Here is a 26,499-nt window from a genome sequence, read left to right as displayed (position 1 = left end):
CACCAAAGCAGTGCCAGCAGCTGGCCCATAAGGCTAAGGCAGCCAACTCTTCTGACCTGTGGAGGAAATCAGCTCACAGCCAGCCATAGAAAAACAAAGTTCACCCCTTCGTTATTTAAAGGCAGGCTCTTTTTCCATGCAGGTACTCTCTATGTGGATCTCATGGATCCACAAGTCAAGTGACTACATTGCCTTTAACAAGGCAAACACAGTCATTTATAATGCACAACTAACATAGATTGTACACAAGTCCCAATGGCTAATTAAAACATTCATAAGGTGACAGTGATTTTGTGTTATTGACATGAATGTTCCATTTAAATTAACACAAATGCTAGCATTCATATAGAACTACTGTAGATATTTAAAAATATTATAGCAGAAACAAAACTGAATTTGGACATGCTGTGTCTTCTGAACTGTTTTGTACCTCAGCTGAAACTCAGCCTGTGAGGCACTATGGTGCAGACAGGTGAAGTTCACCATACTGGAATAACGACTTAAAGCAAACACTGAAAGGCAAGAGAAACATTACATGACTATTTCAGCAAAACAAGTCTGACCATCTCTCATAATTATCTGCACAACTCAACCAGATAAGAAGATAGAACCTGCATTGTTTAGCAAAGGTTATTATACTCTTTCCTTCAGACTTGTAAAATAATCCAACTCATCTATTTTAATTTCACAAAAAAATGCATGTAGCATTAGCTTAAGGTATTTAAGGGATTTTATATCTTAAAGGTTATTTTTGTATAGTATTAAAATCCAAAAATTACATGATTTTTAATTATAGACCATTCATAAATAATCGTATAGCAGAAATCGTATTCGAAGGAAGTAAAGACCAAAGTCCTCATGATATTGTGAACTTATCAAGGGAAAGAGAAGGCAAAACAGAGGTTTTTTTGGTTTGTTTTTTTTTTTTTTAATGGAGTGTTTGTAGACTGTGAGGCAAACGGCTGCAGATTTAAAGGGTAAAAATGGGGATGGAGGAAGACAGGTGTTGTAGTTTAACCCGGCAGGCAGCTAAACACCACACAGCCATTCGCTCACTCCCCCCACCCCCTCCATAGTGGGATGGGGGAGAGAATCGGGGAAGAAGAAAAAGTAAAATTTGTGGGTTGAGATAGACAGTTTAATAGGACAGAAAAGGAAGGGAAAATAATAATAGTGATAAAAGAATATACAAAGCAAGTGATGCACAATGCAGTTGCTCACCACCCACCAACCGATGCCCAGCCAGTCCCCGAGCAGCGGCCCCCCCGGCCAGCTTTCTCCAGTGTATGTACTGAGCATGACGTCACATGGTATGGAATGTCCCTTTGGCCAGTTTGGGTCAGCTGTCCTGGCTGTGCCCCCTCCCAGCTTCTTGTGCACCTCCAGCCTTCTCAGTCAGCAGAGCATGGGAGGCTGAAAAGTCCTTGACTAGTGTAAGCACTGCTTAGCAACAACTAAAACATGGGTGTGTTATCAACATTGTTCTCATCCTAAATCCAACACACAGCACTGTACCAGCTGCTAGGAAGGAAATTAACTCTATCCCAGCTGAAACCAGGACAACATGGCAAAATGGAGAGTGGTTCAATGGAACAAAAGGAGAAGGTGAGAGGGAAAGTAAATCTTGCCAAGAAAATGGGATGGCCACTAAACAGACCTAGAGAAAATGACAGGAAGTGTGTTTAGAAATTAGCCAACAGACATGGAAAGAAACCTTGGGACTAGAATGTCACCTGTTTCCTCACAGCAGACAGGTGACTGAAGACGGGCAGAAGAAAGCAGAAGAGCTATCTGTTCTTGATAAAAGACTGAATGCTAATTTTCTCTTCGGCTGTGACAGAATCATGCATAAATTAGAAATAATGTCTTTTCCCTCCTAATAAGCACACTAATGTGATTAATCTGTGACATTTTAAAACCAATCCAAATCAAACCAAACATAGTTGAGAATAACTCAGATATTTGAGTACTCTCCTACATGAGAGTAATAAATTTTAATTTTTCAGGATTTGCAGCTCGGAGTAATAGCAATTGAGCTCTCTGGCTTACACTTATTGTATGTAGGGGAGAAAGTACTTGTACTGATTTGAAAAGAGCGCTAAGTGAAAGTTAGAGCACTTTCATTAAAGCGTGTCATGGCTATTGTCCAAAAGGACTTAAGCACTGCTCTTATCTCTAATTAAAATATAACATTTGATTCTCTGTATCTGTCAATTTAGAAAGGATACGACTTCTGAAGCATCAAAGGATACCGCAACTAGAATACCCATTAGAGTTCAGAACAGCAACAACTGCCAAAGAGCCGTCCTGCAGTTCATCATCTCAGAGTTAATGTTGTCATTCCAGCAGCAGCATACAGTGAGCATACTTGCAAAAAATAAACCAGGCAAAAAATACTTCAGGAAATAAATGACAGTTGACAACATACTTTTCTTTTATATGCACATATGAGAGAGAGCAGGAGAGATGGGAAGACACAACAAGAGAGTTAACATCCTAAGAAAAAGAAAGGGAGTGCATATATTTTGCTTAATATTCATGAGAATTTTTCCTAGAAGGCAGTCTCAGTCATATAACTGATTTCTGGAGTTTTGCCAAGGACTAATGAGGCAAAACTTTCATCCACTGGGATACTATTCTTTTTGGGTTAAAAAGAAATAGAAAACTGAAAAGTGGTCAAAAAACCTGCTCCTCTAGCCAGTCTTCAGCAACATCTCCACTGCAGGACACATCAGTGTGGACTTTGCCATAATACATAACAGTTTGTATGCAAAGCACCTCATGTGCCTACAAAGTATTAAGCCATATCTTGAATTACCAGTAATTATTTTCTGTAAAAACGTATTTCATAGAATTATAATGTTGCACAAGAATCTTTTATAATGGCGGAAATATTTGAACCTGAAGGTACCTTTACACTGCTTAAAAGTACAATGGCATTGCTACAAAAGCAAACTGGCCTACCAGCATGAAGTGGGCCTCTCTCTCCGGGCAAGGCCTACAGTCCCCTAAGGTTCCAAATGGGCAAAGGCCATTTATCCCACTACTAAAAGGTTCCGCTCATTTACAGATCAGTGATTTTACACAAAATAGTGGAAGTCAAATCACACACCATCACAGACATGCACAGAAATTTCAAGATTAACTCCATGATTGCCTGGAGGACTCCTCCTCCATCCAGGAACTGGTTAGAAAGAAACGTTGCAATATTTACATTTGTTGAGATGATGAAAGAGCAGTGAGGGATGATGGAGTATATGACTTCGGAATTTAGACTGTGATTTAGTGGATTTTGCATGAACAAAGCATTCTGAAATCAGCGCCTGCCACATGGATCACTGGTGATTCAGAAAATATTTCAGTGGAAAAGATACACACATAGGCCCTTGTTAGCATTTTGGCAACAGATCATTGCAGTTTTTCTGCCAGACGTGCAGAAGCTGAACTGGCATAACATCATGCTACACACTGTACATCCTGCACGTATCTTTCAGCTGTGATTGCTCTGGTATAACAAATGGCATCTGAGAACCCATAAATATCAGTAAACAGTTCCAGCCTACTAATAGCTTGTCTCTCTCTCTAATTTGGCATTTCGTACAAATAACATCAGGCCACTTCTGCTGTTCTGAATAGAGAGTATTTGCTTTTGGGAAAGACAGACAGAAAGACATAAAATTAAAAAAAAAAGGGGGGGGGAAGACACAATTCAAAAAGAGAAAGATGCCCAACTTGCTTTTCCTAAAACCACTGAATATACGCAGAATTCAACTCCTATGCAATAGCTTTAGGCATGTAACAACTGAGTGATTGAGTGCAACTAGGATAAAACAGATGCTTGACTTTTTGCTGCTACTTCCAGGCAGGAAACATTAACAGCCACATGTCCTCCACAGGCCGCTGGGAAAGTCCGGGCGAGACCTGTGGCAAACCCTCTACTTCACTACGACATACTTTCATTTTTATCTGCGTTGTGTTGCAAGCCCAGCAGCATGTATATGAGAAGCCTAAACCTTCTTCCGTCCAGTGTGCAAGCTCATTAAATGTTACAAAATGTTTCCAAATAGAGAAAGCGGAAAGGGCAAGGTTCGTAATAGGAATTACAGAGCGAAACATCCCTTTCACTCACTGTAACTTGGGAGAACACTCATACCAAAAGGGAAAAAAAACCCCTAAATAAACAGTGGAAGAAGTTCAGTCATCTGACTGCCCTAAAAGCTGTTAAACAAAACCGATAAAGCTAACCTACTAATCCTCCAGCAGGACTACTGTAGAAATAATAATAATTTATGCAACCCCCCTGGTTACTCTGATGTCTTTATCTGTGGAAGTGCAGTGACCCCTAAACATCTTTGACCTACTAAGTGCTAACAGATCAAACACTCAACAGCTTTTAATATATTTTCAGATTTAAGAGTCCTTCTAATCAGATGCTGACTCTCAAGTTCTCCAGCAATGAATATTTCATAATATTCAGCCAAGTACTGTTAGAGACAGAAAGCATCAGCTCCTGTGGATTATACAGAATATATTCTCTGCATACAATTATAACAATTTTGTTTCCTAAATTCTTATCATTTGGAAATATCGAGTGATTGGAGGGAATAAGACCAGGCATGGTAATAATACTTAACTAATAAATTACTATGAAAAATATATGGAAATTTTTAGTCTATAGCATTACATACACTCATTTCTTAAGCAATATTTCTTTATACCTGAAAGGCACACTTGATATATTACATTCAGAAGTTTATACTGACAGGAAATATGAAGTGAAAATGTTGAACTTTTTTGACTGAAATTCCGTGTCTGTACGTTTATCATACTGGCAAGGAAATAGACTATTCTTAACACAGCTCCAGATGTGGCATCATTTTACAAAAAAACCCACATTTAATTATAAATTGACCTACTCTACTGTATTAAAATGAAAAAAAGATTTAGTAGTGCAAAAGCAGAGGGGAAATGAATGGTAAAGATTATTCAATACAAAAACCTAATGACCGTAAAAGAGATTCTTTTCTTAGGTTGTTGTCTTCAATTATTAAAGCAAAAGTAACAGGATCAATCTAACCAAGGATAATAATCATTTAAAGTTTCATAAAATACTTATTCACATTAATATTCAGGTCTGCCGGTTTCCCTTATATGATGACCAAGGGTTTATAAGGACTTCGCAAGGAAGAATAAAGAAAAGATCAAGACAAAGGTTCACTAGAAGCCACTAAAATCTGTCATGGAGAGAAAGACTGCCATTCACCGCAGTTATCTATTCTAAACATAACCCAGCAGATCATCCTTCCTGTGGTTCACTTCTACCGTCACGGGAAGTACAATGTTATTTCAAGTTTGTCTCTACCTGTCAGAAATTAAATGTTAATAATGTTTAATGACTCATTTTCCAGTTAATCTACTACTTGAATGCAAAAATACTACGCTAAGTAAAATCCTTCCAAACATGCATAGTTAATAAATCCACAGTATTCAAAATAGGGGTTGAGAAGGCAAACATAATTTGCAGTGTGTGCCAGTAAGTAGCTTACCTTCTCATGAACTCAGATTTGATGATTGTTTCATTGGCTTTTCAAGCCAAAAATTGCTTGCACTTTAGCAGTTTGCCAGAGGGAAAACAAACTCTAGGATCTTATGAAGTGTAACAACTGAAGAACAAGCAAGTGCATATTTGAATGAAACAATTCTACAATGTCAGTAAGCTGAGTTAACAATAAATAACCAATCAGTCCTCTTTAAAAGATGCATTACTGCTCTCTTATTTTTATTATGGAAAACACATGACCTTTTAAACAACATTTTATTAAATTACTTTTGTCCAAGCAAATTTTAATAATACAACTTAAAATGGAAAAAGGAGCTTGAACTTTGGGGTTTGCTTCCCTTCCACACACACTGGGAGGATTATGAAAAATTCACAACCTGACTTACCCTTATTGTCTCATCTCGCTGAAATGAAACTAACTGCCTGCATTCGCTCACAATAGCTGTCTAAAAGGAAAGCTGTTAAAGAAGAAAGCCTTCAACACATGATTTGCCACTACATACCTCACATTGTGACTTGCATTGAACAGGCTTGCAGGCTCCACTGAATCTCCTTCATCCTAAGTGTAGAAATAGGGTCCCAGAAGAAAAGAAACAGATAGCAGTAGCCATATCCTCTCTTTCTACTGTACAGAATAAGCACTGCTTGAAAGCCAAAAGGGGAACTTGAGTTTTGATCTTTTGCTGAGGAATCCTCTCTCTGAAACCTGGATTTATAACTATTTTCAAACCAATAAAGTTGTCCCAACTTGTATTAGATGAAGTAGTACTCTCTACTTTCTATGACGGTAGCATCTTCTGCATTTCTGGGATTTATATGGAGTGAGAAAATAGCAGGAAGCACAAATAAGTAAGTCCTTTGAGATCTATATCTGAACAAGAGTTACACATTCGCAGTAATTAAATGATAGTATTCACAGTTATTGTAAGAAAACTAGCAATGTGAAAAGTAGCCCATAAAGACAATAGTGATTTCCACAGCTATCTACTCAACACTTCTCATTGCCTATGTTCAAAATATAAACTTATTTTTAATTGTTAGTATTTAATTAAAACAGAGATTTTCCAATTAAATGTAGTCAGTTGCCTGGGAAGATTTTCTAAGGCAAAAGGGGAACTTTTGTTGAAACCAGCAATACACCACATACGGCATTATTCTAGTTATTACAGGTAGTGAATCAGGTTTAGATTTACTGGCTGGGAGGCAGTAAAAAATTCCCTTCTAGATTGCCTTCTCAGGAGGTACGTACGTCGAGAACTACAAACAGACAAAGAAAGGAAAAGCATACCAACAGAGGAGAAACCACGATAATTTCAGCAAGCCAAGGACCAAGGGCAGGATGTCAAGCAAGATAAAAACTAAAATACGTTTGCGCAAAAACACTCTCTGGCCATATTAAGTAGCGATTACATCTTGGCAATGTTCACATGCAGAAACGAGACTGTTTACAGCAAAAAAGATGACACTGTCCAGTTCAAAAACAAGGCAAACTTGTAACGATCTGGCTAAAAGGAAGTTGTTTTGTTCTGGCTCATTTGAGATGGGTAGCTGGCAGGAGACAAAACTGATGTCTCTTCAAATATTTGAATTCAGAAAATATTCTTTTGGTTTTGAAAGAATGTACTTTCCAAATCCTGGAAAAAATAGCTTTTCCTCTAGATGAAAGGGGCAAAGCTTAGAATAGAGTAATAGACTTGAAATATTCAGCTTTTTTGTCTAACAAGCAGATGTTTTCTAAAGTACTGCTAGGGTGTAAAAGACAGTCTGGTGAGTGCTAGCATCACAAGCAAGTGGGTGAACCTGTGATCTTAGCCAAACATCTTACAGCGAGCCCCAGAAAGCGGTATGCTGGAATTCCAGAGCACAATACAAAAACCTTCAGCTTTTTCTATCTATTAAGTCTCACCCAATATCCAGACTGGTTTTATATCTGGTTTTATATCAGATAAAACAAAGAATACCTATCATTTATACCACCTCTACTCAGCAAAACTTTTGACTCTGCTACTTTAACATCAAGAATGATATTGAAATAAGATGCATCACAAAAAGATTGTTGACACTGTATGTGAAGCAACGCCTTTCGTGCGAAAGTATAAAACATCATCAGCGGTAACTACACAGTAATCACATCTTTTGTGTTGTTAATTACTTCCCATGATGTGGAAATAACAGCATGCATGCTCAGAGCTTATGCACTAATATTACTTTCTTCCAAAAATACATTCAGATATTATTGACACAAGCATGTAACCTTTAGGTAACAAAATAGGATCTTTCTCTGTAGTAAATGGTATTAATTCACTGATAACCAAATTTGCATGAACTATGACTCTGAAATAAGTAAAAAAGATAGAAGGTAAATATTACTTGTATTGGCCTCCAAGTTGAAGTACTTTTGAAATAGACTTTTAAAAAAATTAAATACCATAGAAAACAGAAAACAATTAGGAAAAAAAGAAAAAAATCATCTATGACACTAAACAAGATTTATCTTTAGTAAATGAAAATTATTTAACTATTAAATGAAATTAAAAACATCTAATTCAACATTTTGGAGATACCTTTCATGAAAGGCCCATGGTACAGATTTGGATAGCTTCAGTGTCCTCTTACTTACCCCAATTTTGCAGCAAACACGACAGAATTATTCTCTGTTATTTTAGTAAGAAATAAAAATCATATATATTTCAGAATAATTAATAGAGTCTGGAAAAGTGATCCAAACTGTTATGTGCTTTGTCTTCATATAATTTATGTATTTTAAAAATCATACTATAATTTTCTCCCCCCACTGTAAAACAAACATGAAATGCCTTCATGTGACATTCAGCGTAAGTGAAACCCTTCAGATATGAATCGATACTGTTGAGATTTTCCTCTTCATTTCAGTAGGTGATGACAAGTCAGACAGAAAGCAATTGCAGTAAGTTGCACATGTGCTGAAATTGCAACCAAGCTCAGTTTTATTGTACTTCAGGGCCTGCCGTGTTTACACCATCATTTACATAAATTTTCTATTATTATAATATTATCAAAATTCAAAACACAACATTGAGGTTCTTCAGACATGAATGCTACTCAACCTAAACAGTAATACTTTGTGGTAACCTGTATATTTTTATAACAAACCTAAGTAGTAAAAACATAATAAAATCTTGAAGTAACTTCTTTATTCTTCAAAACACAAAAAAATTTCTCTCTTGGATGAGACCAAAAAATCCAGAAAGAACAACTGAGTCAAATAGAAACTGGCAAGGAAGCTTGAAGGATATAAATTTAGCGGAGGTGAAGAATGCTTATTCTCAGTTTGAAAGTATATGCACAGGTGCATGGGCACACACATACACGCACAAAAGATCTTTTCTTTATTAGGCTCATGCTTTATTCTCCATCCTCAAACAGGGCACCTTGCTAACGAACAGAGTGACAAGCCATCACATCAAGATACAATGTCTCTAGCTTGCCCAACCAAATATTGCATGTACTCTGAATTGCCAGAAAATGCTTTCTGCAAGATGAAAGTCTATCTGAAATTGCTAGTTGAAAATTCTATCTCATGCTCAGTGAGCAGACAAAAAATACTGAACATGCTGGAAAATGAGCACATACAGCTGTATCTTCCCTGCATTATTTTACATAAATATTGGATTTGGGGTTTTGACAGCGCTTATTTGTGGTTTTTTGACAAAAAAAGTCATTAAGTTGAGGGAAGCATGGGAGACATGGAAATGGACAAAAACATACATTTGCTCCTATAAACTAGAATCCACTATTTGAATGTAAAGCATTAGCCAGGAAAAGGAGACATCAGATTCTCATGGAATTATTTCATACCACAGCATCTTCCAAACTTTGTCCAATTCCTTGCTAGGCAAGTTTTTAACAGCTCAATAATGAGAGACAGCCTATCTACTTGGCCCAAGATGAGTGCCAGTCAGGTGCTGAGAGCTCTACGAACAGAGCTACAAGAACCTAAATATCCATATAGGCATGAATGCTGATTAGTTGGCAACACACTTTCAGAAGTATTTTTGTCCAACTTGGATAATTAACCACTCATCTAAATGCCCTCTAAGCAATTTCTGAATTCACACAAGACATCTATCCATGTATAGCAGGAGGCCCCTAAGTGTCTTTAAATACCCCAACCTTCCACCTTAAAGTTCACCTTTGTTTGTAAAGCATTTGTGAAATTCCATGATTACTCTTTCAGAAACGTACTTATCAAAAATGCTCCATTTACAGGGATAAATACAAACCAACCAACCAACCTAGTTACTGGAGCTACAAAATCAAACTAGAATCAAACATCCAAGCTCTAGATTCTCCACCTTGCATACACTAATCAAAGTTTTACAAAACTTCCCCCCCCCCCCCCCCCCAGTGATAACTGTACAACTCTACTGTCCAGAAAAGCTTGCCCTTGTGATGCTGGGAATAGCAACCTTGATATCAGTGAAGTTAACTAATTAAAATTCATGTTAATCTTGCTGGCCAAAACCAACATAACTCTGACATACCAGCTCCACAATCTACAAAGTAGATTTAAAAAGACAAGTCAATTTTTCTGGGAGTAAGGATCTACACAAGTTCTGTGACGTACTCAGACTCAAAACTCTGAGAAGTTCTTAAAAGCAGTTTATAGGAAAAGCTACTTAGTAAAAAAAAAACCAACATGGGGTATAACATTAAAATTTAGGAATACTTCAAAACATTAATAGGTCTATCTGGTAGATCAATTGTACCTTACTATCTATGGAAGTACTATGTATATTAAAATGATTAACAGTCTGAAATTAGTTATTATACTCTTGCATCTTCCGAGTAATTAATCTGTAAATGTAATCTGTATGCATTAAAATATATAAGTAATTACTATGATGATAACACAAGTTCTAACTGCATTTTTAATAATCTTATTGTGCAAGTTCTTACTTCTGTTAATAAACAATCATGTATTCTGAAAAGAACACAGAAAAAGTTTTACAATCCACTTTGTACAAAAAGTCTGGAATTCAGTAGTGAAAATAAGATTTTTTTTTTTTTTAAATTACAAATACTGTAAGAAAAAAGTTTTGCAAGCTACTTCTTTACTTCATATGTTTTCTTAAAGCTTTCATCTTCTTTAGGCTGAATACCTATAATTTACTCCTATATTCTAGGAAAAAACCCACAAAGAGGGAGGGAAGGAGAGAGGGAGGGAGCGAGAAAACAACAGCTAAGCAAAAATTCCAGAGTCTGTAACCTTTTCACCTGGATGGAAAGGAGAAGGAAAGTTTTGGCTTTGTTCTTGCCCTTCCCCACCTACTATGACTGATTGAGCTACAAAGAAAATAACTACATGTGCCTCTACATATTTGATGTTTTATGTATCAACAAGCGTACACCTAGATGCCTAGGTACGCATTTAACGTTCCCAGGTGTCTTCTATTACATTTATTGCTCACAAATATTTCCCACCGATTTTAGCATACATATCACTAGCCCTAACAAAAGGCCTGGATCTCATGAAGATTTCTCTTCTTAATTCTCACGGCATAATCCTCCCAGCAATGAGCTATTCAACAAAACAATTCTCCCTCCCTTTAAAAAGATACCAGTCAGGAAGTTAGATATTGCATCAGGCAGCCACTAAACCAGACCACCCTCCTAGCCACCGCATTAGATACTGGTCCTTTGGAAGTCGCTACTAAAATGCTAAAAGCCAAGTCTGCAAAAAATTGGTTCCAGCAGACAGGAATGGAAACATCTGACTTAGTCTTGCTGTGGTGCACAGAACCAAGATTTTTCCCGTCATCTCACCCGAGTCCATGCTGCGTTGGCAGACAATGGGACTATTCTGAGAATGACCCTATTAAGCTGTACAATTATAGCAAACTGCCGACTGAAAAACGGATTTGTTTATGTGTAAGTCTAAACACTGTTTATCAATCAGATGGGAAGTGTCCTGCAGATAAATTTCCTCTCTAATTCCATGTACTAGGTTTTTCTCTTTCCAGAAGACTTTCCAAAAGCTCCAGTTAACATGATCAAAATGTGGCACTTCATTTTTTCTGTCCTTAAACTCTGTTCTGTTTTGTAAAGCAGCTAACAAAGTCAGCTTACAGTACTAGCTTCAGCTCTGGCTTTGCTTTCTTCACATGTCCAAGACAAAACCCAAGTAAGCTGCTTTTCAGCTTGGGTTAAACACATCACTGTGCTACTACAGAAGGCATCAGCTCTGAGATGATGTTTTATTATGTTCCTTTATACAATTTCAGTAACAGTTCAATTCTCGCTGGTTTCATCCATCAGCCATTCTCTCCACCTCTGTGTGTTTCTTTCTGTGCCGCTCTCAAGAAATGAGCTCACAAGGCTTCAGCACATCAGGTCAACTGTCTTTGTTCATTTAATGCCTTACTAAAGTAAACAATTTTTTCATGGCATTCACTAAAGTTAATTCCTAGACATACACTCCACCCTTGTAGCAGAGAAAAAAGCCAATATTTGAAAACTTACTTCATTTAAGAAATTCAACCTAAGTTAATTCTTTTCTGTAAGTCTCCCTATAAGATTTGTCTTTTTAGACTTTCTCTACAGGTCAAAGATATTCTGGTAGCTGGGTGTCAGCCAGGCCCACCACCGAGCACTGTGAACATCTCATTAAATAATCAACAATATAAGCTGTTCCTCTTCAGAAATGAACAGTCATTACACTGGCTGGCTGCTTTCGTACAAGGTAGTCTTTAACCTAAAGAGACAAAGCATTAGGATATAGGCAGGAGAAACTCAGGTCATCTCAGAGAAAGCACCACATCAACAGGTAGTATCTCTAGGCCAGCCAAAGGAGTTGAATCAGAGATTAGGAAAGAGATATAATAGTTTAATTTTAATTAAACAACTGCATTAAAAATTCCCTATTATACCTTGGAAAATACGCAGTGGAACAGGGTTGATAATAAAAGGACAGATTTTTGAAGAAAGTTCTCTGCTGAGATGCAGTCCCTGCCACTCATCATCTGCTTCTGAAGTTTCAATTCTGACATAGAATTAATTAAGCAAGGGCCCACAGTAAATACAAAATTTGAGTCAGTGGCACTTGTGAGATGAAAAGTGTAAATACAAACACAAGGGGAAACCAGTAAAGAATACTGCAGTTAGGCTGTACTGCTCTTCTTTGAGTTGGACAGTCTCGGCACTAAGTGAAGCTATTTATCGTTACCACTGTTTCATACTAGACTATACTGATAACTCAGATAAAGTAATAGCTTCCCTATATTTAACCCAAAGGTTTTGCTGAATTTGTGAAAGGGAGCCCATAAAAAAAAACAAAACCAAAAACCAAAAAACAAACAAACAAAAAACCTGATGCAGATAAGTCTTTCTGATTAGGAAAGCTTTTTCATTGAAAACAGGCAAACAAAACCCAAGTACCAAACCTATTCCTGTCTAAAACTTACTCATTTTTTTCCCTTTATCGCAAAAAATGGTTACCTTTTCCTTCTAAAGACAGTAAGGTAATTGTTGCAACTGAACTAGATTTTATGACATGAACAACTGAGTGCAAATGTGAATTTAGCAGTGGACTTCCCTCACTTTGGAGGAAACAGGTTAGGAATAGTCACGTACTTTTTCCTTTTTGCTTCTTGTGCACTAACTGAAAGCTTCAGAAGACTCAGAATGACTTGTTGAAGAATAACACACTCTCAGCTAGAAAATGCTGCATGTAGGAAAGCAATCAGCATACAACTAGCTGCAGATGCATTTCAAAATACAAAATATGCAGGGCGCACATATGTACACTCACAGACAAAACCATTAAAACTCCTCTCAAAAAAAGAAGAAACAGTGACTTATAAAGAAGGAACCTTTTAAACTAAACTGTACAAAATGATGATTAAAAAGAAACTAGGCAACCATACTAAACTAATTATACTTAATATTCAGAGATGAATAGGAACAACCAGCTGAAATTTTACCTGTATATAACAATTTTCTTTGAAGTTTTAATGTCTAGAATATGTATAAGTTGGATTGTATCCATTTTAGTAAATCCTCTCCTATCAGAGAACCTATTAACTTTACCTATTAAATTAGTTAATCAATTAACTAAGACTCAGGTGCATCTGCAACGTAGTAGGATATAATTGTGAAACATCCATGGTAAATCTAAAGTTTGGTAAGAAAGAATAACTAACTATTTTGATTAATGGATCATTTTCTTTTTACAAGCATGCAGAAAACTAAAAGCACCTGGAATCTGCAGGATGTCTCTGTACATAAGACGTTCTTAGTACAAGTTCCATCAATGCAAAAAGAATTTATCTTGCACTGTATTTGACAGAGGTGACTAAACTTTCTGACTGAAGTGACCAGGTTACTCAAACAGTTATCCAGACTTCCATTAGCATGAAACAAAAGAAATGCCTGGCCCCTGAAATCTCTTTGTTTTTTTAAAGGATGGACACCAAAGACTGGCTGGATGTATCTACTAGATTAGTACACAGAAAGCAGAAACAAATGCTTCAACTGTTATCTCAGGTGTATACAGAAAAAAATTGCTGGATTTATTTAGTTGACAACATGCATCATAAACATTTGAGAGTTACTCAACAAAATAGGCACAGAAGGACTATGACAGTGCCACAGAAATTCCTCTTTTTTCATTATGAAATGTCTCCATTTTAAAAAAATTGTAAAATAACTTGGGTATTTGGGGTCCTTGACGCACACTATTGCAAGATTTTAAAGTACGCTATTACAAGACGAAGAAAAAATATCAGCCTTGTCAAAAGCAGCAGAAGAAAAATAAGAAAAAAAATCAGGCTTAAGCTCCAAGGAAGAAATCCATAAGTGAATAAAAACAGAGATTTACAATGGAATTTGTGTTGCAACTTTAACTATAGCTTTCACAGGCAGGGACAGGGACAGTCATAGACATTACCCACTCACACAAAAGATAAAAGGGGAAAAAAGTATGTTTGCTACATCACAGCTGTCTTCCATTACCTGTAATTATCCATGTTCAGACCACACTAGGAGCAAAGATACACAAGGAACAATAGTTAACCGCATGTTATAAGGCAACAGTGTAGTAGTCTTTCCAATACACAACGTTCACTTGCGATGAATAACACCAAGCATCCTACTCGCAGGATACAATGTTTTGCTTTACATTGTCGATGTTTTAATGAAATGCAAGTTAAATCGGGTAATTTTTAAAAAAAAATTATTTTTGAAATATGTTCCTTGTTACATTTTATTCAAAGATGTATCCTTACAATCATGTACTTTATAACAACAAAAGATAAGTACAGATGTTCTGAATTAATGAGGCTAGTCCTTAGTTCCAGTACAAAGTATATAAACTTTCTAATACATACTCTCTACACTATTGAGATCTGTCGTAGAAAGTTAGTTTTGCTCCCAGTACTCCAACAGAAAAGCTGCTTCAAAACCTCACATCTCTTAAAATTAAACCCCCTTTTTAAATTTCTAGTCAGGTTTTATTTAAGATCATTCTCAACTCATTTGTTCTTGGGTAAAATCTGGCCTTTCAACAGTAAGGAAATACCTTCCTCTTCTACACCATTCATACAGCACAGATTTTTTAGCTCTCAGTTTCACTGAGCCAAGTAAAGCTGCTCTTACAGTCCCTTCTTGCAACCCTGATTCATCATTCTCCCAGTCATTCTGGTAGCTCTCCTTAGCATCACTTCTAGTCTCAATTCGTGTCTCTGGAACATGTGAGATAAAAGCTGTATACAGTATTTCAGATGAGGCCTCACCTAGGCTTTCTACAATGGCACAAATGCTTACTTATCTATTTAACAATAACATTTTTAAGCTGAATCTCACCAGATGATCTGATACCCTCATAAACCTTCTCGTTTTCAGTCACTTTTGCTTCATAAGATCATTGCTTATATTTGACAATTCTGTTATTCACCTTAAATGCAGAACTTTCTGTTCATCATTCTAGTACAGGGCTACGAGCTTCAGGTGATACTGACTTTAAAATTATTTTATCCTCTTTGCTGGGTGAAGATCTAATACTAATATCTGTAGACCCATGCTATCACACAAGACCACAGGTGACAATGTTTTAAAGTTAAAATTAGGAAAAAAATGTCATTTAATGACAGACAAACATGTCTTTTCCTTAAAATATACCATCATTAAAAGGGTGAGTAAAGTATGATCAAACATTCACCTGTTAAATTAAAAAAAAAAAAAACCCACCACCCCAAACAATTTCCAAAACTGAAAACAAATTACCTTATACATCCACCTTCCCTCCCACTTCTCTTCTATACTATTTGATTGTATCACTAGTATATATTCATTATTGAAACAGAATCTCGAAGGCAAGGATTATAGGGAGTCAGACATTTGCAATGCTGGGTTAATCTCTTTTCCCCAACACCAAAATGCAGCAGTTTTCATCAGACACTACCAATAGGGTAAAAACATTCCGAGTAGGATGCCGAAAAGCCATCATGCTGAATAAAAAAATTTTCAAGTCAGCATGTTCAGCAGAAAGTTCCCTGTCATTACAGAAATGCTGAGGAAAACAATCTTAAACCCCACTACTAAAGCAGGCACCTTGGATTCTCCGTCTGTAGGGGAGATCCTAGCCAGTAGCTTACAAAGACGCAAATTCATAATAATGGATCATTACCATAAACCACAGGCTAATTTAAAGACAGACTGGTCTTCTGGGGTTTGCTTCACTCTCGAGAACATAAAACTCACATTTTTCATGCTATCGCTGCTGTAGAGCAGAGGAAGATTTGTACATAACATCACCGCTTTACAAGATACAATCCCAAGACACGTGGTGCTTTCCATAAAATTCTGACCTACTTAGTGGTTTCAAACCTGGCCTTTCCACTTGTTGAATTATGTCCCAACTTCTGCTGTTTCAGTTCAAATGTTTTCAATGTCAAGAATACTGAAAGAATTACAGAAATTGTGTGCAGGATAACTATTTCTTCTCACATTTAAAGTCAATTTTAAAGTTTTTCCACCAGAAACCAAGTGATATTTCTGCTCATGCTGTACACTTTTCAAACTCTGCTTTTTAAAACCAGCTTCTTCGTAGCTTTCCTTGCTATTGCATAGGGTTGAAAATACTTTTCTCTTCTTGCTAGTTTACACAGTACTGAGCAAAAGCCAATGTGGTTTCCTTTTTGTGTAGATGATTTTATAGTTTAGCCATCTAATTTTACTTTGAACTTTCAATTTTCCCGTAATATCTTTCAGTATTAGAGGAAAAAGGATACAGAACTAAGGAAAAGTATTTAGTCACGGTCCTTTTCTCACTTCGTTTGTCTTCAAAAATTCTTTAAAAGTTAAATTACTCATAAAACCATTGCACATTAAACTATCATACTCAATTAAAAATATCTTCCCTCTTCTCATTTTCTTCAATTCAAATGTTCTCCTTCCTTTACAAAGGAGAAATGGCCTGACAAAGAGTGTTATTCTTACATGTCTGATTTATTTTATTCACCTTTTCAAGAGAACTGAGGTAACTGTGACTTTCAGAAGGATTTATTGTTTCGTTTGCACTATTATCTCCCTCTGGAGAGATCAGATTTTGCTGTTTCTCTTCCGCCAAAAGAGAAATAGATGGGCTAGCTAAACTGTTAGATCTTATTTCTGGGTTGTCCATATTCCTTTGTCTATTGACTGAAGCTCTGTCTGCAGTAGTATGCCTGCACCAGGTCTCCTTCTTTTCCCAGGCTACTGTATAAACATTTCAATACCACTGGGATCACTAAACAATTGCTTGAAAAGTTTATCAGTTTCAAGGTTCCTTTCATGCTTACAGCCATCCCTGATAGTTCATTACTTAGATTAAAAATCAGACACCTAAATAGCGGAAGGCTTGCCAACGAGCTTCTGAATCAGCAAAATCTGATCTCTTACACAGTGAAGAGATCTTCCTCTTGCCCAGCATGACTACATCCCAAATGAATTAATTCACCTTTGTGCAATGTGCCTGGCATACAAAACAAGCATTTGTCCCCTCAATGAGAGATTCAACAACTGTGACAGTCCCACGGTTTTTCCTGTGGCACAGATTTTGCTACTTTGTCACTTACGCTGTTTGAAAACACTTGTTTGTCTCCTGGAAGTGAGTTAAGAAAATCTTAACAGTTCCATTCATCAACTCACTATACCAAGAACTCCTTTTTAACAAAACAGTTTCCCCTGGAATACTTTTAGTACTGGTATATTACACAAGAAGAATACTCTGGAGGGATACTGAATGGTCCTACCGTGAAAGAGAGGGCTACAGTACCTGCCTGCTTGAGTGGTACTCGATATCAGCATGCATTGTCATTCAATATCAGCATAAGGAGAACACTTGCATCTGTGTTTTAACACATACTGCCCCAAATCGCTCTTTGTAACTCCATCTGGTATCTGGCTCACCTTTTCATTCTGTCACCTCCCTTCTTGGCAGCCGGAAGGAACAGAACGTGGGACATGTCCCGTCTCCCACTCCAGCATGCCCCTGCCATGGCACGAATACAGTAGCTCTACCACAGTGGGCATGCTTTACATACAACATGTACCGTGAAAGGGCACCATGAGATAATCACTCCGTTTCCTCAATGTGGAGAACTAAGAGAGTAACAAAGCTGGACTAATGGGCAGGGCAAACAGCAAAGGCCCTGCTGCCAATAGAGCTGCAGGGCCATTTTTACCCCACCAGAAGTTCATTGTTTCTCACATCTTGCCAGATGATCACAATTACAAACCAGGATTGTTCTTTCAAAAGCTTACTTATTTTAGCTATCTGAAAATCTGTTCTTGCTTTTGTTATTGTAATCACTACACAAGACTTATGAAAATAAGATTTATGCAATCTCAAAATCCACACCTTTAGCTGGGAGAAAAGTGATATGGGGCCATGATAACAGTTTTCAAATATGCAAAGGTTGCTGCAAAGAGAAAGGCAACAATTCTCGGTGTCCCTAGTGGACTGGACAAGGAGTAATGCATTTAAATTACAGCAAGGATAATTCAGGTTAGATGTCAGGGAATGAGAAAATGAAACAGTGGAATGGATTACACTCTAGAAATAGTGGAGTCTCCAACATTGCAGATCTTTAAAAATGAATTAGGCAGACATTTACCAGGACTGATAGCGCAGGCCAATTCAAGAGATCTGCTTTGCAATTCTTCCTGAACAGTAGTGGAGAATGTCTCCTCTTGGCACTTTGTCCCAGGCTTACCCTTCAACTAGCTGAAAAATATGGCACTGATATATACACTCACAATGAACGTGTATCTTTCAAACACAGTCCATTCTCAATTCCTTGGGAGACAAGATAATTTGAAGGACAAGTTTCATGCAAGACTTGCTGCCTACAGCACAAGAGAAAAACTGGTAGTATGCAGCAAGCTAACAAAAGCCAGGCAATGCCAACAGTTATCAAATGACAATTACAACTTTGTTTACAACATAAAGTAGTCATAATAGCTATGTGTTAAGTATTCCTGTTAAACAACATATTCCACACTTCTGCTTCAGGGACATATAAACCACCAACACTTTCTTAGGCATTTTAGAAAAATATATGGAATGACAGAGTTTATATGTTTAACAAAAATAGCTTCCTATACTTTTTTTTTAATACCCGTGATGCTAAACAAATCAAAGTAAATACAAAATGTCTTAATAAACTTCACATAAGGAGAATATAGAGTCACTTCTTAAAAGAATTGATAGTTCTCAACACAAAACAAACGTTAGCCTTTTTCTTCTCCTACTGGAGAGCCAGTAACTTGGAAACAAAATCCAATATTCTCAAATGTGGGACAGCACACATAGCAAGACCTGAAATTTGAACTTCATGACATGTAACTTATATTTCAGATGGAAACCATCAGCTACCTATTTCTAGTAACACATGGGGAGCCTGTCTCCTCAAAAGGGCACAGAAGAAATCACCAAGTTCCTTCTGTGCATAGAAAATTTCAAATACAGAACAATATTTCTTAGCCACTCTCCCTTTTCCACTAAAATATTTAATATCTTTATCAATGATCTGGACGAGGGGATCGAGTGCACCCTCAGTAAGTTTGCAGACGACACCAAGTTGGGCGGGAGTGTTGATCTGCTCGAGGGTAGGAAGGCTCTGCAGAGGGACCTGGACAGGCTGCATCGATGGGCCGAGGCCAACTGTATGAGGTTCAACAAGGCCAAGTGCCGGGTCCTGCATTTCGGCCACAACAACCCCATGCAGCGCTACAGGCTTGGGGAAGAGTGGCTGGAAAGCTGCCTGTCGGAAAAGGACCTGGGGGTGCTGGTTGACAGCCGGCTGAACATGAGCCGGCAGTGTGCCCAGGTGGCCAAGAAGGCCAATGGCATCCTGGCCTGTATCAGAAATAGTGTGGCCAGCAGGAGCAGGGAAGTGATCGTGCCCCTGTACTCGGCCCTGGTGAGGCCGCACCTCGAATACTGTGTTCAGTTTTGGGCCCCTCACTACAAGAAGGACGTCGAGGTGCTGGAGCGTGTCCAGAGAAGGGCAACGAGGCTGGTGAGGGGTCTGGAGAACAAGTCTTATGAGGGGCGGCTGAGGGAACTGGGGTTGTTTAGGCTGGAGAAGAGGAGGCTGAGGGGAGACCTCATCGCTCTCTACAACTACCTGAAAGGAGGTTGTAGCGAGGTGGGTGTCGGTCTCTTCTCCCAAGTAACAAGCGATAGGACGAGAGGAAATGGCCTCAAGTTGTGCCAGGGGAGGTTTAGATTGGATATTAGGAAAAATTTCTTCACTGAAAGGGTTGTCAAGCATTGGAATGGGCTGCCCAGGGAAGTGGTTGAGTCCCCATCCCTGGAGGAATTTAAAAGACGTGTAGGTATGGTGCTTAGGGACATGGTTTAGTGGTGCTAGGTTAACGGTTGGACTCAATAATCTTAGAGGTCTTTTCCAACCTAAATGATTCTATGATTCTAAAATATATCATTATGATTGTAAAAATTTAATGGCACCCACAAACACTCTATCTGTGAATCTAGTCATTTAAATAGCAATTTATTTTTAATATATGCTAATTCACCTATTAGTTCTCAGGCACTGAGATGATGCAGGTAACATTTTCTCATTGCTATTGTTTCAGTTCTATAGAGAGTTCAAAAAGTTTAGAACATCACTGTATTACACATTGTCATGAGGTCCCTTCCCAGCCTTCAACTTTCTGCTATTTTTAGCAGAGTATCTAAATCTTTTTTTTTTTTTTTTTTTGGGGGGGGGGGGGCGGGGGGGAAGATAGATTGGTGTCTATATCCCTTTTTCCTGTCCTACACTGTGACTGTTCTTTCTGCGTCACTGTTATGTAAGATTGGTCTCATCTTTCTTACCTAGAACAGGAAATCTGTTCCTGTTACTCTTTTTCTCCACCTGCATCATTACTCCTATCTTCATCTAGAATCTTCACTCTCTACTGTTAAAAAAATACTAGGACTTACATCATTCTCTCTAATTCTTTAGTTTAATTTTTAGTTTAACAAGATAATTCAAATCCAATTAGCACTGGATTCACAACATTTTGTTATAACCATTATTTCTCGACTTTTCTTCTCCTTATCTTCTGGTTTTGCACTCTGGATGTTACCCGCATGTCTTTTTTTTTCTTTCATTTGTTTCTTTGAAGTTCTTATGAGAATCTCTTCAACACTTCAAATATGTTCAGTAAGAAAACACAGTAAATCAGTGTTTTAACAAAACAACGTGGAAAAATCCCATTTCATTTACTGAAAGTCCACCTTGGGCAATTTAAAAGCTGCAGTTTGATTCCAATTGCACCATATAAATGCCAGACAGAATGAGAAACTGTCACTGTAATTGCCAAGTTCAATATAACATTTAAACACAGCAAGTCTCAGCTTTTATGATGGCTCATTGATGTGTTATTTGTTGGTTCCGTGGGTGATGCAAAAGAAAATGTGAAACACTGTCATCATTGGAGTAATTTTTAAAGCAAGTATGCAATTTTTCTCATATATAATATGGGGGATATTTATGTGATAGATTAAAAAAAAATGTCTGCAAATGACTTCCCAATACAAGTCCTTTACAATAATGCATCTTCCTCTGACATCAACATTATATAATCCCTTTGTCCAAAATTCTTCAATCATTCTATAGAAAATTAACCTACTATGTATTTTAAAGTTGAAAATTCAGTATGTCTTTGTCAGTGTTTATTACTCAAAACAAAAGTAAAGTATAGCTCCTTGATAATATACTATTGGATATAACATTGGAATGAGTGCAATAATGCAAACTTTACTGAATTTTACTTTTTGGGGTCGATGACCAAGATAATGAAAAAACTTGTTGCCTTGTCACAAATACCACTAGTGTGGTGCAATGCATTTACTTATTTATTGCATGCTGTAAAGTGATTTGGTAAGAATTTCATTGTGTATTTAGGTTCAATTTCACATTTGTTTCCACCCAGTGGTCTGGCCCAAATACAAGGTTAAGAAATATGCAAGCAAAACCTACGTAGCATGTTTGATCTTATAAAAATTCATGAATATTGTTACCACATGCTTTCTTCACACACAAAAAGGAATCTAAATACCATCTGTGCAAGACAGACTAATTAGGGGATTAGGACCACAGAAGTTCTGCCCACTCACGTGTTCAAGCGCCTGCTCCCTTGGCCACTTAAGAAAAAACATAAGTGAAGAAGAGAAAAGGGACAGCAGCACCCTCCTGGATCCAGTGTAGACAGGAGTTAACTACCCTCACAGAATTTAGTTGTCCAACTCTACCCATGGGAGTTTGCATTTTTTTCCCTTGATGTATAATGCCTGGCCCAGCGCAAGGCTTGTTAATAAACTTGGCACCAGATGAATCACATTTTAATAAGTTCAAACGATATTCTGCAACCGACTGGTATTTAATGGCTGCAGCATACCACAGGGACCAATTTTTCAGGATTTGGCACCAACAATAGAAAACTAAATGATAAAAGCACATAAGTAGTTCTTAAACAAAATAAATGAGGTATAAACAGAAGTAAAGGCTGTAGTGAATATATAAAAAGAGTCTGGACTACACACAAAACCAATGATCCATTTGGAACAACCTAATTTTAGAAATAGAAGTGATAAATGTACAGAACAATCTTATATTAAAAGAGAGTCACTAACTAACATGCTTCACCATCAATTTAAAACTGTTTCTGTTTGCCACATCATTTTTCTTAATCACAAGATAATTTATGAATGCTAGTAACAACACGCAACTGAAACCCTTAAAGGAAAATCAGATCTTTGTATTTTGAACACGAATTCTGACAAGTTTCAACAGCTTATGTCATATTCAACAATTTGACAGAAATTTGTAGAGCTAAACAATGAACTCGCTCAGAAATATGTATTCAAAACATTTTTTTCTTTTTGGCTCACCGAATGCTCACAAACAGATGGGTTCTATTTGTTTAACATATTTAATAAATTTATTTTTGCCTTTTTTTTTTTACCATTTCTGTAGTGGCTGCTGATAGTTCACTTTGAAGAAAAATCAAAATGAATCGCAATTATGCAACTAGCCTGCTTCTTGACTGAATACACATGCATATCTTATCTATCGCTGACTTAAAAATTTGTATTCTGAAACCATTTTCCAGTTGGAAGCTAAGTCAGAATACCTTTGTGGGAGTAGTACGTATTTCCAGACTACAGAAATATTAAATATAATGCCTGATGCTATCCCAATCTTATAGTTAAGAGAATGCCATACAAAAAGTCGAAGTGATATACCAAAGTTGTACAAGATAACTGAGCAGGAAGGGAATGTCAGGTCTCCAGGACCTTGCAGTAGCATTCCCAAGACCAGACCACTGCGGTGCCCAGGTAAAGTGCAAGTACCTTTTCAAAGCACTGTTTAGTAATAAAGGTGATCATTGTTTTGCAGCAATTCAGCTGGAGAAGGAAATGATTGAAGTCAGTAAATGTTGTGGTATCCAAAATGATTATGTCACTGAACCTAATTTTGATTTTCAATCTTATCCCTTGTTTAGTCTAGCACTGCTGTGGAGGACCAAAGATTGATTACAATGAATAATGCTTAAAGCGATTTGGTAAGATACAGCGGGCCATCCAAAAGAAAAGCAAATCCCCAAACATAATTTATTTAATTACTTGAGCTAGATTTTGAAGTAGCTCTGAAAAATCAGGGCTCTATTAACTTTCCTGAAAAGATTTGTTTTGATTAAAATTTCAGTAAATTCACTAAAACTATGCTTTTCATCAAGTAAATATCAGTAACTGGCCAAGCCAGAATAGACAGGCTTCTCCCAGCACAATGATCTTTGGTCTTCCAGCTGAGCTACATAAATATCGGAGAAACAGAAGACGACAAATACCGTATCCATGTTCCACAATGTGAGTAGTTGACTCAAAGTGTTCAAATTCAGAGCTCTCACTTGTTAGTGACTAATATTTCCTCTCCCATCTAGAAGACACTCCAGTGTCTTCTCAGATATTGGCTTCTGCAATGAACTCACATTGTCAACAGATGTGAGGGTGCTGCTTACTCAGCTTATGAATGGTTGCCAGCAGAGATTTGCTGCTTCAGTCTGCAGTAAATTCATCCCAGTAGAGGCAAGGTTTATTTGCTTCTCCAACAGTTTGAAGAAAATACTGATGGCACAATTCTGAGCAAGGCTAAGGACAACTGAGCACTGGAGATAGCCTTGGAAAAGCCAGAGGTCTGCTGGAATGCTCTTTCAAGTCCACATTACCTATAGGGTATTCACCTCAGAGAATCCACTTACCCTTTACGAGATACTGCTGTTTGCTCTTCAAATGTTTACACAGAGAAAATTGTTAGTAACAATGTATATATACATTTAAAGTCAAGGACAAGCTAGCCAGTGAGGGTAATAAAATAAGTAAAGTGCAAGCTATGGAACCTTTTTCCCAAAGCTCTAAACTAGAAGGAAGACAATTATTTTCAGCAGAAATTCTTTCAAGACTGCTATTCTGAGAAATTCAACTTCTGCATGGTTGATTTTGTTTTAAATTTTTATGATCACAAAATGAAATCTAAAATAACAAAGGCAGACCAACTTTGCTTCCATTTTCAAACCTCACCTAGAAGACCAGGGGACAGCGAAGCTTTCCCTGCTGTTCTGAAAGCCAGCTCAATGCTACAGAGCCAAGGTGGTACTAAACTGAATTTTTTCCCTTTACCTGCCTGGTGATTCAAAGGACTGCTACAAACTGGGCACTTGCTACACTGCTTCTCTCTCTCTTTTGCCTACCATATTACATATGTTAAAATACCTTGCTTATATACACCACAACAAAATTCTAACAGCTACCTGAAAAAGTCAGCGCAGCAATACTTTTTCTTTTTTTAACCTAATACGACTTAATTACTTTAAATATGATTTTAGTTGGACAGCCAGAGCCAGCGACACAGGAAAGAAATAACAAGAACTTATCACAAACTCTACATATCTAATTACAAATGCTCAAAAACAACGCACGTATTAAGGAAGCTGCAAACTGATCTTTCAAATCCTAAGTACTGCATGTTGGAAGGAACTTCTCTCCAGCAACATTCATTCCTCTTATGCTGATAAAAGCATTACTGCCAGTGGGAGTATTCAAATGCTAAACTGTACGCTAGGCAACATAAAAAAGTTTGTCTGCTTTGGGTTGGGCAGAGAAAGAAAGAATATGGGAAGTTCTATACTCAACTTTTATTTTCTTTATGGAAGCGTGGATTTTCTACACCCAAGTTACACAGTGCCTACACAAAGTATGTATTTGTACAATATCTAACAGTGCAATACAGAACTTCTGCCATATTTCAGGTTCCAGAAAATTTTCAGCCTCCTCAGTATTATTATTTTTTTGTCCAGCCTTGACCTGCATTTTTAGCTTTTCCGTGGACATTTATAAAAATTAAAATCATTGAGTAAAAATCTCTGAAGGACACTCTGAGAGCTTACATGTGGGAGGAAATGGAAATCTAAGTTCCGTCTGCAACATAATTGAAAGGCAAATAAAATTCAGTGGTGCAGATACAAAAATAATGTCATGTTTACTGGTAAATAAAGTATTATTAGTTAAAACCAGTAGTTTCTGGACTTTATATTAAAAAGAAAATCTTAACTGGCCTTGAAATATCCACTAACTCAAACCGGCAGATGATTCAGAAACCTGTTGGAACTCATTATTTTTAACTCCTGAAGTTTCTATAGAAAAAATATTCCAAGGGTGAGCTGGAACCTAACTGTTTCTTTTTCCTGATTTTGCCAAGCATGCTTTTCAACTGACACTTTCGGCTCTACACTCATCCTCACTGAACTGCTTATTACAATCTCTGCCAGTTTGGGTTTCCTGATATTTACAACTTCATATTGTTATTTTCTCAGAAATACGGCATTAAAAAAGCTCTCGGGCTAGAGAAATGAACTGTTTACAGCTGGAACGAGTCTGCTAGATTCTACTTCCTCCACCAACGCTGTTTGTTAAGAGTCCCGCATTCATGCCTTTGTCACAGTGGGCTGTGGCAGGGTCTAATGGCAACATCAAGTGTTGGTACTCAAGCCTTGTAGCAGGAGCAGCAAGAGTGAGCAAGGTTTGCCTTATCCTGTTACTGCTACAAGCACACCCAGAAGATACAGACACAAGAAGCTGGCTGCAGAATGGCAACCACCAGAGCTGGGCTATTTCCCATAGCCATGGATTTCAGTGAAAGACACGGGAGCAAAACACTGTCACCGTTTTTCCCTTCTCCCAAAGGCAAACTGTTAAAAGAAAGAAGAGTTAGGCTTACTTTAGCAAGCATTTAACTAGAAAAAGCCAGAGGAAATTAAATTCATGAGCAACAACAGAAGCATGGGAGAATTTCAGCACTTCTCCCTGTAGATTGCCTCTAGTAAGTCATCAGTTCCTTAGTTTTGACAAT

The 26,499-nt window shown here is 37.4% G+C and overlaps 1 protein-coding gene across 6 annotated transcripts in view; it reads right to left on the bottom strand.

The window, feature by feature from the left end:
* The window catches only part of ROBO1 (roundabout guidance receptor 1), a 777,783-nt gene that overhangs the window by 202,087 nt on the left and 549,197 nt on the right, over nt 1-26,499 (bottom strand). The window lies entirely within an intron of this gene.

This window comes from Aptenodytes patagonicus, chromosome 1, assembly GCF_965638725.1.
Source record: "Aptenodytes patagonicus chromosome 1, bAptPat1.pri.cur, whole genome shotgun sequence".
Taxonomy (NCBI): Eukaryota; Metazoa; Chordata; class Aves; order Sphenisciformes; family Spheniscidae; genus Aptenodytes; species Aptenodytes patagonicus.
This window is presented reverse-complemented; position numbering and strand designations above follow the sequence as displayed.